Source organism: Zonotrichia albicollis, chromosome 8 (genome assembly GCF_047830755.1).
Source record: "Zonotrichia albicollis isolate bZonAlb1 chromosome 8, bZonAlb1.hap1, whole genome shotgun sequence".
In the NCBI taxonomy this organism is placed as follows: Eukaryota; Metazoa; Chordata; class Aves; order Passeriformes; family Passerellidae; genus Zonotrichia; species Zonotrichia albicollis.
In genome coordinates this window covers 18,115,011-18,130,959 of record NC_133826.1, presented here as the reverse complement: position 1 = coordinate 18,130,959, position 15,949 = coordinate 18,115,011, and the positions used below count along the sequence as shown (strand labels likewise).

The window sequence follows — 15,949 nt, the reverse complement described above, 5'->3', positions numbered from 1 at the left end:
GAAACTAAATAATTAAGCTGAAGGAATGCATTTCTCTTTCAAGTTTCTCTCTGTCTTTTCTTTTATTCTTCTTTGTACCAGATATGTCAGAATGAACATAAGCTATTGACTTTAATTAAAAATTAAAACTAGCTCTACTTTTGTTTGTTAAATCCACAGCTGTAAAACAAAAGAGACTGTCAAGACAGAAAGAGAAAACAGTTCAACCTTTCTGCCAGTCCCCATCCCTGCACACTTACCCAGCAAATTGCACACACACCACGCATCATCTCCTTCTTCATGTAACTCAGGAGTCTTCAGCAGGATTTACTGCACTTGGAATTCAGCTTATAGCTACAGCTGTGTGGAATATAAATAAAGAAATGGACTGTACCACATGATAGATTTGTGAATCCCCCAAATTTGATAGGAATCTTCTTTATTAATTTAACCTATTACTGGCTAATTGCTTATGTACTATAAATCTGCGAAGGTCAATCACCAAACAATAAGAAGGTATGAAACACTAACAAGTCCTAATACAATAAGAATGTAAATCAATAGTCTAAATGAAGCCTTGTATTGCCAATGATGCATGAAAATGTATTATTGTCAGGGACTACAAGTGTGGGTTTCACTGAAAGCAATAAAATAAAAAGCCATGTCTTTTGAGAGGAAGACAGTATAAACAGCATCTGTAAATACTGACTGTACAGTGAACTTTTCCAAAAGGGCAACTTCAAGAATAGGCCCTTTCACTGAAAGGTACTTTCTTGCACAAAAAGTAAAAGGAAAAAGGTGCTGATACAATAAAGAAATACTTGACAAAGGCTAGCTCTGAACTATATGGATGTAAGAGAAGAACAAGTTTTGTATATTAAATACTGCATTTTAAACATATGTAAATAACTATTTCTATACATTAAACTTCAGAGCAGTTTATAAAGCTGCAGCCTCACTCCAGACAGAATCCTACAGCTAACTCCTTGCAAACAACTGCGCCAAGAGGACAGAGTTATTGCAGATGTGCACAGCTGGAGGAGGAAGCAGACCCCTCACCTGGAGGCTCACTGCATCTATTGCTATGTACTGCAATTCAGAAAATTCCCATTTAGAAAATTCCTGCCTTCTTGAGTTTCTAACTGGTTCTGATGAATGTTGAGGAAAAACACTATTTTTTAAACCAGCTCTTAATTCTAAAAGGCCGCTGAATGGTGTTGTGCTAGTAGGAGCAATTTAGCTTTATTAGCAGCATGCCAGGGGCTGGGTGAGCTCAGAGGAGCCTCGTGCAGGGTGCAGCAGCAGCAAAGCCAGTCAGTCCAGAACCTGTCACTGGGAGCTGAGCTGACGCTGCAGGGAAGGGTGCCACACACTCAGCCCCCAAGCCAGACATCCCATTTCACCTCTGACACTATTGAAGGAATTTCTCATGGCAGCAGAGGTATGGCAAATATACTTCTCAAAATATGTTTGTGTTTCTCCATTTTCATTACAATTCTATGCCAAACTGCCAGTTGTGAGGGTCATTTCACTTCCATGGCATTGTTAGAATATATTTCACAAGCAGTGTAGACAGCACTTATTGTGAAATCTGTATTTCTTATTTTCCTGCTGGTAGGAAAATAGAACACTTAAAATCAGTTGGGAACCTGAAGAGTTAGACCTGCTACAGGCAGGTCTAAATTGCTATTATAAAAAGGTCCATTAGCAGGTTTGATCTGAGCAAGGAGGGTGTGCTACTTTACCGTATTAGTGTGATTTCTTCCCAACCAAAGTCTGCTCATGAATTTCAGCAGTATTGAATTAAAGGAATCTGGTTTTAAGGCCAGGCATGGATACTGGAAACAGGGATATAATAATCTACTCTTATGGTTTAGGCAGAAAAAAAGGAAGCATTATTCTTTCTGAACATTTCCTTCCTCTTTATATCTTCAGATACTCTGCTTTTGCTAAGGTCATTGCATGAATTTAAGATACACCATTCTGGAAACTAAATTAGCCCTCATTTACTGGGAAGTTGAATGCAGCCAGACTAATGGTGGTGCAAATATAATTGGTTCCCAACATGTGTCAGTGTGTATACTCCTCAAGCCAAGGAAAAGATGCATTATGGGACTAATTTTTAAATGTTAATGGATATTGGATGTTTGCCAGACACCCAGCTGTGCACAAAACATTGAGATGGTAAATAGCTCTTGATCTGTTTAGAAACAAATTATAATGGCTGTTTGGATTCCACATGACTGAAGGCATGGTAACCAGCACAGGCTCACAGGCTGACCCTATTAACTGCACTAAGGGGAATGCGCTGATTTTTAAAATCAAAATAAGAGACATAAAATAAGGCTATTAAGATGCCATTTAAATTATTTTAGATTAATATTAAACAAACAACATCTCAACAACAACCCATAGCACCTGTTACCATTGCCTACATGAACTAACTTACTTAAGGGACTTATTTTTTGCTAGGTTTCTTTGGGAGGACATAAAAAAGAAATGCTTTGATCACACAATTAATTTGATTCTAAAGCTGAGGTCTGAGTGAAAAGCTTACCTGCACTTATAGAATAAAATCTCTCTTGCCACACATCAACAATGTGCCTCAGTTAGATGCACCAAGGAAAAAGATCTCCCTTCTTTTGATATGTAATTTTACATATCATAATTTTAATTTAAGGTCTACAAATACCAGTATTTGCAGGAAATTCCCTACTTGAAATGTCTTACTAATTGTATTCATTTGGTCAGTAAAGCCCAACAGGGAATTTTTAATCAGCTGGATTAGGTGCTTTTGATTACTATACCATAGCATTAGCAGGAAGCACCATTTTGCAAGTGAAAATATACTAATTGTCAGCAACACAGGAGAGCTTTTTTCCATAAACCTGTGTGTTCAGCAGTTTGAGACAAATAAATAAGACTGTCACATGTATATTAGGTGAGCTTCCTCTTTAGGATTTTGCTGCTGAGTTTGAAAAATTCTGAAAAAAAGTCCACACCAAAATTTCACCATAAAACCCCACGATACAGGAGGCAATTCCAAGCAGAGAGTACAGTTTCATGGCATCAACAGGGAATGACTCAGGACTGCCTAAGAGCTGACTGTGCAATATCATTAAATCACAGACTGTCAATAATGCCAAATGTGTACTCCCCAAGTAACTCTGCAGCTGCAGCTTTGTATCTTGAATTTGTTTTTCCCAGCATCTATCCTGTACGTTGGTTTTTAACTGGGTGCTTTCTGCTAATTTGGGTACCTTATATAGCTCACCTTCTGCTAATTTTAGTACCTTATGTAGCTCATCCTCTAGGATCAGAAATACATGAATTTATTAGGAAAGGAAGCATAAGAGTTGCTTCTCAGACTTCTTCAAAATTCATTTTCTCTTTCTCAAAAGAATGTTGCTTTCTCCAGATGCAGAACATCTATGAAAATATAAGCATCCTGACCATGAGGAGATGTGCTGTTCTTAGAGGCACAATCAAAACGTGCCAAAGGAGGATATTTTTTCCTGATAGCTCAAAAATCTTATTCCATTCTTACAGAGTAAGTAGAGACCTTGGAGGAATGTTTTGTCCTACTGCCAATTTCAAGTGACAAGAAAATGAGACGACAAAGCACAAAACCAAAGAGCACCTCCCCGTGCCCAGCCCTGCGAGTGACCATGGGGAGGTGTGGGCCCACAGGGCCAGGCACTGCTGCCATCCTTGGCCCTGAGCCACCACTGCAGGGGCACCAGGACAGCCACAGCAGGGGTTGTGCTCTCTCACAGAGTCCAGGCACTCCCAGGGCAGGAGCCTCACAAACAACCTCACCTTCTCCCGCCAGCAGAACGTTAGAAAGCCTCAGCACTGTCTGCAGCTACAGGAATACTGCTCAAGGGTCTGGGTTTGGACTTGTGAGCTTTGGCAATGAATTGTTCTTCAGAGAGGGCAGCTGAGGTGGTAACTGGATCTCCTCTGAGCTTCAGGAGGGAGGACTTTGATGCTGCACCGAGGAGATCTGCTGTGCTGCCAGCTCATGTTGCTTCCACCAATGCCAACAGGCGAAACACGAGGAGATGATGTCCCACAGGAGCCAGAGGGGTGAAAACAAGCTCCTTGCTCATTCCTCATCCTGGCTGGGGGCTTGGGATGCGCCCACAGCCACGTGGATTCACACCTTTATAATGCTGTAGCATCATCAGACCAGCTGCAAGCAGACAAACAATTGAAGTTGCCTTTCCTAGTAAATCACTGACTCAACATCAGAATTCAGACAGCACAACTACTTCAAGGATCAAGCTATAACTTCAGTTATGTTAGCATAAATCTGAAATAATTCTGCTAAGGCTGGAGAATCTATTCCCAATTTTCAAAAGCAAATGAGAACAGTCTGACCAGCAGCATTCAGAGTTTGAATGACCTACATACAAAGTGTGTTTTTGCAGATACAGAGTAATTTCATTAGAGTACCCTGCAAAATCTTTTATTTGCATAGCTTGTTTCCATTTCTTTTTAGTGTAATGAGATTTCATGATGAAAGTCAAATACAATCTAGTATAGCAAAAGTGCATGTTACACTGATCCTAATAAGCCCAATGAAAATCAATAATGCTGCTAGTTTCCCTGAAATCAGCCTACATAAGCTCCAAGCACCATGTTCTGCCTAGAGCAGAGTATTAGCAGCTTATATAAGACAGATATCTCCTAGTAGAAAATCTGAAAACAGCCACAATTGGGAAAGAGAAAATAAATAGCTGTTACAAATACCACAAAAAATTTGAGATCATTGCCTCCTGTCCTTAAGGTGTGGATAAAAGATCAGTTCCCTTTTCATCCAGTCACCAGCGGTACCAAAGCCCTGTGCTGGCTGCAGCCTGCATGAGGGGGTTTCTCCATGCCCTGGCTTCTCTGTGCCTTGCAAAAGAAAAACAGCATTGTCCACCCATCTGGTGAAAAAGGATGAGAAATTTTGCTCTGAGAGCAGAAGCCCCATTTTCACTGGCATAGAAATGAGGGTTATAACAACACTGGGGGGAAAAAGTCAAGCTCACTGTCTCAAGGAGTGGTATTAAAAATTCAGGCAACCTGATGCAATGAACTTTGCCAAGATGCATGTATCATCTATCAAATTTCACTCCTTTTGCTTGCAGCCTGCCCTGCAGTCAGTAATGGGAAATGCTGAGCTAAGAGGGGAAGAGAGGGCAGGTCTGAAAGCAAAGACAAGAACACACAAACGTCAGGAGACAGAAACAGACAATTCATCTATATGTTATGCAGTATATCTGTGAGCAATAGCCATCATTACAGAGATTTCCACTCTGCATGTATTTCAAATAAAATCCTTCTTTGAAGTTTGCCTCTTCTTAAATAAGCTAAAAAATGTAGGAAGCTTAAAATATAATTTACATTGCATTAGCAGGCTATTTTTTATTTGCATAAGAAAACGTTTCTCTGTAATGATCTACCTTATGAATGACCTGGGGAAATAATTTCAGGTTGCTTTAAAATGCAACCATTTGTTTCTTATTGGTGAGTTCAATTTCACTAAAAGTTATGGACTGAGCAGCAATTTGCAATATTGGATAGCCAAAGGTGCATAATTATTTCCAGTTTACTATTAAAATAATATTTAAATAATTCAGCATGCAGTTGCTTTTTCTTCTAATGATGTACTATTAACAGGTTGGCAGATTTGCAAGAGCGAGGCATTTTATGAATTTTTTGAATTAGGAAATTCTTACAAATGTGAGAACAAGCTTTTATTTTGTGTAACGTTTGCATGGTAAAGTCTTCCCTCAGGACAAGAATAGATTGAATTTTTGCAAGTGTACAACTTCATGTAAGTAGCACATTTGTATTTATTTACCAAATATAAGTAGGGTGATCCTGAAAAAAGTGATTGTATGTAGGGACCAGGCATAGGTAGCATATAGCAAAATGTGTCATGGCTACATCAGAGATGTCCTCTTGTCTTCCATGGGGGATGGAGCAGCTCGTTCTGCCTGGTTCAGAGGTTGTAGCAGCTTCTGCCTGTACATCACAGGTGTTCGGTACTGTTGCTATGGAGACGGGCTCAAATGAGCAGGAAATTTCATTTTGATAAAGTTCTATTCTTGGACAGAGGAAGAAGGCTCTATATTCAGCATCACATATGGCATTTTTTAATGTTTGAGACACATGTTCTGTAAACAACAACAGACTCAAAGAGTGAACTGCCTTTTCCCTCCTGCTGCCAGCACCTGTAAAGATCCCCTTGGAGTGGGTGGTGCAGTTGGGAACCTCCATCCCTGCCTGGGCCCTATTCTGTACAGGGAGCCCCAGCAGGGGGGGTCAGGGATGCAGGAGCAGCTCCCCTGCTCTCCCCAGCCCAGCCCTCCCTGCCCTGGGAACCAATGGCCAAACCAGCGGGGCTTGAGTCAGCTGGAAAGTGGGAAATTGCAGGTAATATGGTTCATTAATCTTACGTAAAAATATTAATGTTTGTTAAGCAAAGAAATCAAACTTTTAAAATGGAAGATCTTTTCAATGTGATAAATCAAAACAGTGCTTTGAAAACAGTGAAATTAAATATTTCCGCTTTTTCCAGTTCTCCACATAACAGGATTTATGAACCCTATCAATTCACTAGGGCTGGCAGAAATTTGCTAAACAATTCCACAGATCAGAACCTGCATTTTTCAGGAGAAAGAGGATTTGACTGAAAGCTACCTCCCAGTTCTCTTCATTAAGGTGAAAGCAAAGACAATATCACAGTGTGGAGAGCATCTGAAGGAGTTGCCTCTTCTTTTTCTTTAAGCCCCAGCCCTCAGCAGCACCTTCTGCCCCAGGGACACCCCAGGGTGGGGATCCGTGGCTTTCCTCAGCTCCTGCCCAAGCCTGGGAGCCTCCTCCATCTAGTGTGTGCTCCACCCACAGAAGGAACAAAATCTAACTATGGGCAAAGGCAGTGGGGGATAAAGCAGGAGCCAGGGACCAGCAGAGGCCTGGAGATGGCACAGAGTTGCCAAAGGGTAATGGAGCCCCTTGCCTGGGGGCTGAGGGGAGGGAAGTTCACAGGCCACCTGGCAAAGAAGGATCAGGAGATATTTGTTGTTATTTTGTTGTTATTTTTGTTTGGTGACTTGTGGTGGGTTTTTCCCTTTTCAATTTAAATCTCAGTATGTGAAAGCTCCTAGCTATTTACGTCTAGCAGCCTTATGCAAACAGTTAATATACACAGACCTTTCTGGGATCATGGGAATATTTTCTGCTCTAATTTGTAACAAAAATAATTTAAACATTAAGGAATTCACTACTACTCTTAGACTTTATGCAATGACTGGAAATTACAGAGTATTAAAAGCCTTTTAACTCAGAAACACCTTTCCTTAATATAACTAATGTCTCACTCAAAAAGCCATGGTGAAACCAATTCTGCTTCTGGCATATATTAAGCAGTAGTCATTGCTGGGAAGGCCTGTTGGCAAAACTGAGCCTTTAGCTATCATAATTCTTTCCTTAAACTATATCTTAACTTCCATAAATAACCAATGAAGTGGAATCTCCTTTTGCACCTCAGTATTTTGTTCTTTTATTACAAAAAAAAATCTATTTTGTACCATAATAATACCACTTGCCACAATAAAAAACAAGGATTAGCTTCTCTCCCATCCCCTCCTGCACCAAGCACCTAGACTGCAGTAAGATAAAAAAAAACCCAAAGAAAATGAAAAATATAAATAGTTACACTGGTAAATCGAAACGCTTACTATCTTGGGGGGAAAACCTGTTATTAAAAAAAAAAAATACCTGAGAGAGTGTCAGGCAGTGTGACAATGAAGATGTCACTACTAAACAGGACTTTTCAGTCTCCTAGCTGTCAATAATTAATACATTATTTACACTTGCACATTCTCATTTCCCAGCTTTCAAGATTTCATTTGCGCTCTGATCCTTTGCTTAGCAGAAAACTTAACATCATTGCGACCTTCCTCTTCCTGACACCATGCACCTATCAAACAGAGAAGGGGAATAGCATCTAAAATGTGCATTTATTAAAGCAGAAAGCATCAGTTACTGGAAGAAGTGACAAATGCCAGTGTTTGCCACGATAAAATGGGAGTGAACAGAAAAGAAAAATCGATTAAGAATCCATCTTAACAATACTGTTTGTGGGGGCCCCAGCATTTGCATGTTTTAGGGAAATGTAGGTGAAAGTTTCTAATTAAAGCCCAAAGGAATTAGCAAAGTTATGAAAGCTATGCCGCAAACTGCACACAACATTATGTTAAAGATACAACATTGTGACTACCTGAAATTAAGATATCCTGTTAGGTTGAAATAGCATTTTCCTCATCATGCTGGGGAGGTACAGCCACTCCTAGGAGAAACAGTGTCAGGCAGAGATGAGATGTAAATCACTGCTACGTCACACTCTACATATATGTACATATTTGTTTAGTATAAGGATGTGCAAACTATCAGCATGAAATTTAACATATGTTAAAACTGTGCTGTAAGCAAGGGTTGCCAGAACCACAGGTGACTGGGATAATCCTTTTAAAGTCAATGACAAGTTTAATGCTGAAGTTAATTTTTCTGTTTTGAAAAACAAGTGTTTTAGACCTATCCTGGCACACTGAGGCCAGGCAGTGGATGATCTTGAATTGAGAAAACCACATAAATTTATGATTTGGGCTGTCAGGAAATTTTTCTGTTGACTTCAGTGTTTTTTGGAGCATGTCCTCAGTGCAATTAGAAACTATTAGGAATAATGGCAGCAATAATCCTACTCCAGCTGAGGAAATGCTGGGAAAAGGAGATAGCCCAGAGATGCATTTCCACATGCCAAACAAGTTACTTTGCCATTTTTTGGTTGGATTGTGTTTATGGTAGTAATTGAGAAAACCTTGTTCTAAGTCTGTAGAAATGTGAAGCTCTGCTGTTACTTTCTGGTAGCTTTGCAGAAGGTGGCTGCATTGTCTCAGCCAGGCAGGCATTTCCTCCAGCTGCAGTTTGGCTACACAGCCAACACAACAATCCTCTCAGGCAGGAGATGATTTCTACAGCATGACAGGGTCACAATTAACCTTACCACTGGCTCCCTTGCTCTCTCCAAGCTCCTCTGCTGAGGGGTTGCCACAGTTCTTACACCACTCTGTGGTGGGGATGGCATCCTTGTTAGGCATGCAGAGGCCTGGCTGGATCTGCCACCTTCTGGAATTTCATCTCAGGAGCTGTAATGACAGAGAAAACACACACACGCTGGACAGCCTCTGCAAACTGCTGCACCATCTGCTTGGCCAAAAGGAGCACACCAGCCAGGAGGAAGCACTCAAGTGATGCAAACCTTGTCCTGTCTAAGGCTGGGCTTTGTCACTGTGTTCAGGCACTGTGGACACAGAAATCCACCCGAGGTGAACTTAAACTTCAGTTCACCTAGGCACAAACACAGCAACCATCCAATGGTGCCACAAAATAATTGCAGTGATAACCACCTCCCACTTTTTTCTTGTACAGCCAGAATCAGCTGGCATTGTCAAAGCCATGTAAAACAGGGAGGTCTGCATTAACTCTTATAACCACTCAAAAGTTAGTATCTCATTAATTGACTTGCCATTGCAGGACACAATGACTCCAGTTTGTGCAGTCCTCTTTTCCTCATCATCAGCTGGTGACCTGCAGTTAGCACTGGAGTGGGCACAGGTTATTGCACCCATGGTGACTCCTGCATCCTACATCCCTTTCTCATCCCAACCAGCTTTGCAACAACTGATGGCTACAATGCCATAAAAAAAAAAAAAAAAAGTAGTTAATATTCAACAAAAGGAAGTTCATGCATTATTTTGCATTCAGAGAAATTAGTATCATTCTCTGCAAACAAAAATTTCCAGGATGAATTCTTGCACACTAGTTGTTAGCCAGGCACACAATATATTGGTTGAATTGTGTTTTCTTGTTAGCAATAGAGATTTTATGGCAGAGGCCCTGGCAGTCTTTATGATGGAGGAGCAAACACTACTGCATCCACTCTGACATAAAAAGTAATCATTTCTGGAAGACTCTATCACAGTGAAAATTCCAGGCTGCTGACTGGGTTCAAATTGGTGAGCACCCAAACTGTGCCCAAATGCCACCCAGTTGCAAGATCTGTTCTGAATTCCTGAGCTATTAGGGGAATGTAGTGTTTATGAAATGTGCCAGATTGATTGCATCTGCATGTAAATTCTTTTTTGCTTGTCACACAACAAATAGACATGGAAATCAGACTAAAAATTTTCCTCTGCTGTCCTTATCTGTAAATACCTCCTGGACAAGGGATGGACCAGCTTTATTTAATGAGTTAAGAAAACAGATCACTCTCCCAATACAGATGTTCTTCAGTTCTATTTGCTCTCATTTTTATGATTAACAGAAATATTAGTCACTACAAATGAAGAGTTTTGCAATATGAGTAATTCTGAGGAAATGTTGTTCATCCATCAACTACAAGGGGAAAGTCTAGCTCTCCCTTCATCACCATGCACACCTTTGACTGAGAGAACATTCTTGTAAGTGTAGCATGAGATTACTGCTCCAAAGAATGGCTTGAGCACAGCTGAACCCTCTGCTCCTTGGGCTCAAATTGGGAGAAAATACACCAGACACTTTTGAGGACAGAAGTCAGACTACCTGTGTTTCTGCTTCAAAGCATGAGACTACTATGTGCCACAGATGTTTCATGTATCATTTTGAGGAGGAATTCATTTATCTGTGAAGTACTGAAGGGGACAGGCTGTAAGGACCATGTGGCTGGGACAGCCTGCCTGAAGGGAGCAAAAGAAAGAAATGGCAGAGCTATTTAGAAACAGGAGGAAAAGAAACCATTGATGAGAACAGAAAGACTAAGGAAACAAAAGCAGGAGTTCTAGGGAGAGATCAGGAGACTCCAGCACGGGGCAGGGAGAGCAACAGGGCAGGGCTGGGCTGGCTCCCTGCTTCCCCTGCCACAGCTCACACTGCCTGGAAACGGGACACAAAACTGCTGCAGCGACGTGCACGGGTACTATATATATGCAAATATAAGTTATACAGATAAGCAAATGTGTGGGGTTATCGATCTGGTTAAGCAGAGGTGTCAACAGAACTAAATACTAAGGGCAGGTCTATTGATGCTCTTCTCCAAACCATAGGCTTTTTCTTTTTTTTTTTTTTCTGTTCTTTTTTTTTTTAATGTTTTGTCTTGGAGATAAGAGGAAACAGAAGCAGCTTTGGTTTTATATGGTCAGGCTTGCTGCTTTTGATAGTTTTGGAACATAGCTGCTGATCCATTTGGAAAATACAATTTGGCAGTGTCAGCCCACGCTGTGTGCTGGTCTGTCATGTGGGGGTGGGGATGGAGAAGGAGCACAATGCAAAATGGGAACCGTGTGTAAAACCACAGTAACTCATCTCCAGAAGAGAAGTTTATGTAAATCACCATTAAAGCCTTTACTCTTGTTTGCTGATAAATTTATAGACATTAGCATCAAGGTAGCAATCAGGATTCATCAGCTTTACTTTTTTATAACCTGTTAGTCTCTGATAACTTCTCTCTTCAAGTGACATACTGTAACATTGCGCAGTATTAAATGATATGCACAAATAAGTACCTAATGGTAGATTTAAAGATGTTGCAGCAGTCCAAGTTCTTTCATTTTCCTGATTATAATGGCATTTGCATAATGTATGAATTCAAACATTATTGCTGTTAAATAATGCATAAATATTCTCCCATGCTGAAATACATCTATTTCCTCTCCATGAATTATTTTGAATGTATCATTCAGTTGTTTTTCTATTTAAAAATGTAGTTAGAACTCTGCATATATCAGTATTATGACTGGAAGAAGTATCATCACAAGTAGTTGGCTAACACTCCAAACTGTAAATGAAGTATACATTATTAAATGGGCCATTCCTTCCTTCTTTAGAAAGCATTATCACCAGAATACAATATTTAGCATTTCTGAAATGTCAGAAAGAAATGCAGGTACATATTTGATTATCTGCCAGGTCTTAGGAAAGAAAAAAAGAAGAACAACATATTGCTACCTGACCTGAAGGGAATATGAACATGGTCATATATAAAGAGATAAATCTGTAAGAGGGGATTGTGTGAGTTCTTGAATAGGTCTTTGTGAAACTAAGCACCTTCAACACCCATTGACTTCCAATCCCATATCCCCCAGGTGATGGACCCTTTTATTTATATTTGACTCTGTGAAATGTGCCATCCAGCAAACTCTTAGATAAATTCTGTCAACACTGTCACAGAAGTCAGTTACATCAATGACAGATGACAGGATAAATAAAAGGACTTCAGGATTCAAGTAGCTAAAGTTGAGCACAAAAAAATTTAAGTCTGCACAACATCTAACCGTAAAAATGTCAAAATGAAAAGAACATAAAATGTATGTCCCTCCTGGGTCTATAGCCCAGCTGAAATGGTCAAAGAAGATAAGGAATGTAATAAACACCCAAGGACACAAAAATATCTGGTCTGTATGCTTACCTAGAAATGTGCAAATGTACAATTTGCATGCTTCACTCTAGTGTCATTCCTCCCTGCTTGTGCCACTGCAAAATCTTATTCATGAAATATCTGCTTTTCTGCAATTGCAGTGCTTAAGTAAGATTTAAGTATTGACTTGTAATTGTGTTTCCTCTCTCTTTTCCCTCCTCTAAAACTGGTGATTCTTTTTTTAATTACTTTTTACTTGCCATGTAGACATGACTTAGTGTTTCAATTTGGGCTCTAACTTGCTGGATTCTATTGTCTCAGTCAATTTTCTGTTTGGTGAGGTAGGAAATAATCAAGTCTCCAATAAACATAATCTTTTTTTTAACATGTGTCATCTTTTACAATTTGTCATTATAATGCTAAAACATGTCTGCTTCACCAGTGCCATCATCATTACTTTACCCATATAAACCCATACACCTATACATACATATGTGCAAAGAAACTATTTATTCTGTCAAATAGATTTTCTGTCATTGCTCCTCCCTTTTCCCCTTTACTGCTGTCGATGGTAGAATGGAAATGAACATTTAAAACCTAATAAATTGATCCAGTGGTGAAATGAACGCATTTTGCTTACACTTCTTTAAAGCGAGTTTGCATAAAATAGAGAGCATTCTGAAATAGATTTGATCAACTTGAAACAACTGCAAATAAAGCACAGAAAATGTAGTTTCTTAAATTCAATACACTTGTTAACCCTAACAAAATGACTGTGAAAATTCATGTCAGTTTCTAGTGCACAGACATCTCAAAAAAGAAAAAGGAAAAAGAAAAGACAAGTTACTGCACAAATGCTTTTACCACTCAGGGCTAAGCTCTCAAACCCAGGCAGTGAACCTGGGTTACTTTGTCTCTGGGAGAAACATCTGCAAGATGTAGCTGAGCTGGAACACTCTTTTTTCACCTGTTTAAACAAATTGTCTTGATGCCCAGTGTACAATTAGTGAAAGGCTGGAGGCAAATGGGTTCCCAGAGCAAAGCTGCCTGTGTGATATGGGACCTGCTGGACTTGAACAATCTTCACAAGTCATAAAGAAACAACAAGGCAGGTGGAAAGATATACATTCAAGTTAAAAACACCTTTGTTTAATTAACAAATGAATTAATGAGGTATGAAACTCACCTCCTTATCTCATTGTGGGTCTGCTGTCAGGAGCAGAGGGGCACAGCTCAGAACAGAGACAAAAAGAGCAGCAGTGTACATCTGAAACACCTCTTCCCATGGGTCCCATGCTTTTGATTTCTGCCTTTAATACTGATAAGAAGTGACAGTAGTTGGATAAAACAATCAGAATTGGAGTTGAGGAGCTTATAAACCTCCTGACACTTCAATAAGCCAAAAGCCAATACAAACTTTAAAAAAAATCATATATCCATTTTGACTCTGCAAGGCCATACAAAGCAGAACTGAAACACACTCAGAGGGCTAGAAGTTTATCTCCTGATTTATTTTACTCTCATTTCATCCATTTAAAAAAAAATACTAAATTCTACATGGAGAAGTAAAATCTTTTATAATCTTTTAGACAGTTACAGCCAGTTCTCAGAAGAGCTTTATGCCTGCTGCTAAATGTCTACAAATCAATATTTAATATTTTGGAAGATGAAGTCTTAATTATCCATCTCCCCTTTAAGCATCAAACCAAGTTTCATTGAAAATACAACTATTGTGCTTATTAACACTCCTTTTCCTGTGGGCCAGAGAGAAACACTTCCAAGCACATTTCTTGTTTGCCTGACTTTAATTTCACCTGATTTTATTAATCTATAAGTTGATCTTGGATGGTTTCTAAAAACTCCTGCCACAGTCAATGGCACATCCAAGCACTTTGGGCAAGAGAGTTGTTTCAGGTAACACTCTGAGTTGAGATTTGCTGTCATTCCCCAGTGCCCCCAAGCTGGCACTAAAAGCACAAACTCATCCTTACCTGTGTTGTTTACATGTAACCTCCCACCAGCACCTTCCTGCAGGACACCCTTCTAAAACACCAAGCCTTTTGTATAAGAACTTGTAGCTTAATGTGGCTAATACACATTTTTAAAAATGTTATTTAAAACAGATAAAATCCCAGCTCAGGGCACCAGTTCAACCTTGCAGCACAAAGGCACAGAGGACGGGCTTGGTGGTGGCTCAGCCATGGCCAGGTGGCCACCCTGTGAGAAAGACCAGCCAGAGCAGAGCTCTCCCAGGGTTTCCCTTTCGGCCAGCTCAGATCCCATTGCCTGCTCCTCTGTGCCATTCCCAGCTGCCAGCAGCTGCCAGCAGGATCTGTTGCTGCTCTGCCACGAGTGGGAGGCTCTGAGATGGGATGGTGTCCCCAGCACCTCTGAGAACAGAGGCAGGCTACCCCAGACCAGCTGGTGCGTGGCATCCTGGCTCCCTTTGAAATGATAACCCCTTGGCAAGGTCTTTCCGTGATCAAAAAACATCTGAGATGTCTCACAGGGAAGAAGAGGGGAAAATGGAGCCTTCAGGGCATCATGCCTTCAAAGAACCCAGCTGAGCAGCCTGGCAGTCTGCCTAGTGCAGGGAGGGCATCCCTGGCAGATCTGTGATGTGCACACCTTTCAGCCTCCAGCCAGCTATTTTTGTGGTGGCTGCAGACAAGTGGAGAGTGTATTGAAGATGCAGTGCTCTAGCAACTCTCATTTCTTTGAAGAGTTTTGGTGGAATGGTAACATCTTTTCACCCTTTCCTATTTCATACTTGTGTTCAGGCATTAAGAGAATTCCATGGCATAATTCAATGACAATCACAGGTGACAGCCATCAGTGCAGCTTTGCTGAATCCAAGAGCCCATGCTGACTTACTCAAATTTCTGGCCACAAGCTACTTCAAGGGATTTAATTTACTGCACAGAAAATTTCTTCAAAAGATTTTTTTTTTCCTCTGGATGGAAACTGTCCCCAATACCATGAGTGCACAGCAGCTGTATCAAACATTTGGTCCACTAATTAAGAGAACTAGAATAATCAGCTTTAAAGCTCTAATACCCATCTCTAAATACCTCTAAATGATTTCAAACTAATTTCTACACAACCAGTGGACAGTACAGAGGCATGCCATACTGGTATAACCAGAGGCATTTTTACTTTTTCTGGTTTTATTTTTTGGGGGGGACAATCATTAGCAATCTGATCCTCCCCACTTAGGGTTAAAAAGACATTTTTCCTGGCATGAGTAGAATCAAGATCAAACCCTAAATACATGCCTTCCCTGGAGGACCAGGATATGCTGGTGTGAGAGATTGCTTCAGCAAGCAGAAAAATGAGCTGGAACTTCTACTTTTGCTTTGTCCTTTGCATTTTTCATACTCTGTATTGACAGCTTCTAGATGTGCAGCATTCTGTGGCTGGTGATCCTTCCTACGCCCATGTACTTGGCTGTCTACAACCCTATTAACCTCAGATTTATTAGCTAGTTTGTCAGCCACTTACACTGTCAACTTCCCAAAAGGC

At 40.3% G+C, this 15,949-nt stretch overlaps 1 long non-coding RNA gene across 3 annotated transcripts in view; it reads right to left on the bottom strand.

Moving 5' to 3' along the window:
- LOC141729851 (uncharacterized) overlaps positions 1 to 15,538 on the bottom strand; it is a 39,737-nt gene extending 24,199 nt beyond the window's left edge. The window contains exons 1-3 of one of the 3 annotated variants that reach the window (XR_012581364.1): positions 9,041 to 15,538; positions 3,799 to 8,326; positions 240 to 339 (exon numbers count right to left, since the gene is read on the bottom strand). This is a non-coding gene — a long non-coding RNA (uncharacterized LOC141729851). Of the gene's footprint in view, positions 1 to 239; positions 340 to 3,798 lie in introns of all 3 variants that reach the window. The other 2 variants (XR_012581365.1, XR_012581363.1) reach the window with 2 other exon arrangements.
- Positions 15,539 to 15,949: the final 411 nt, after the last annotated feature.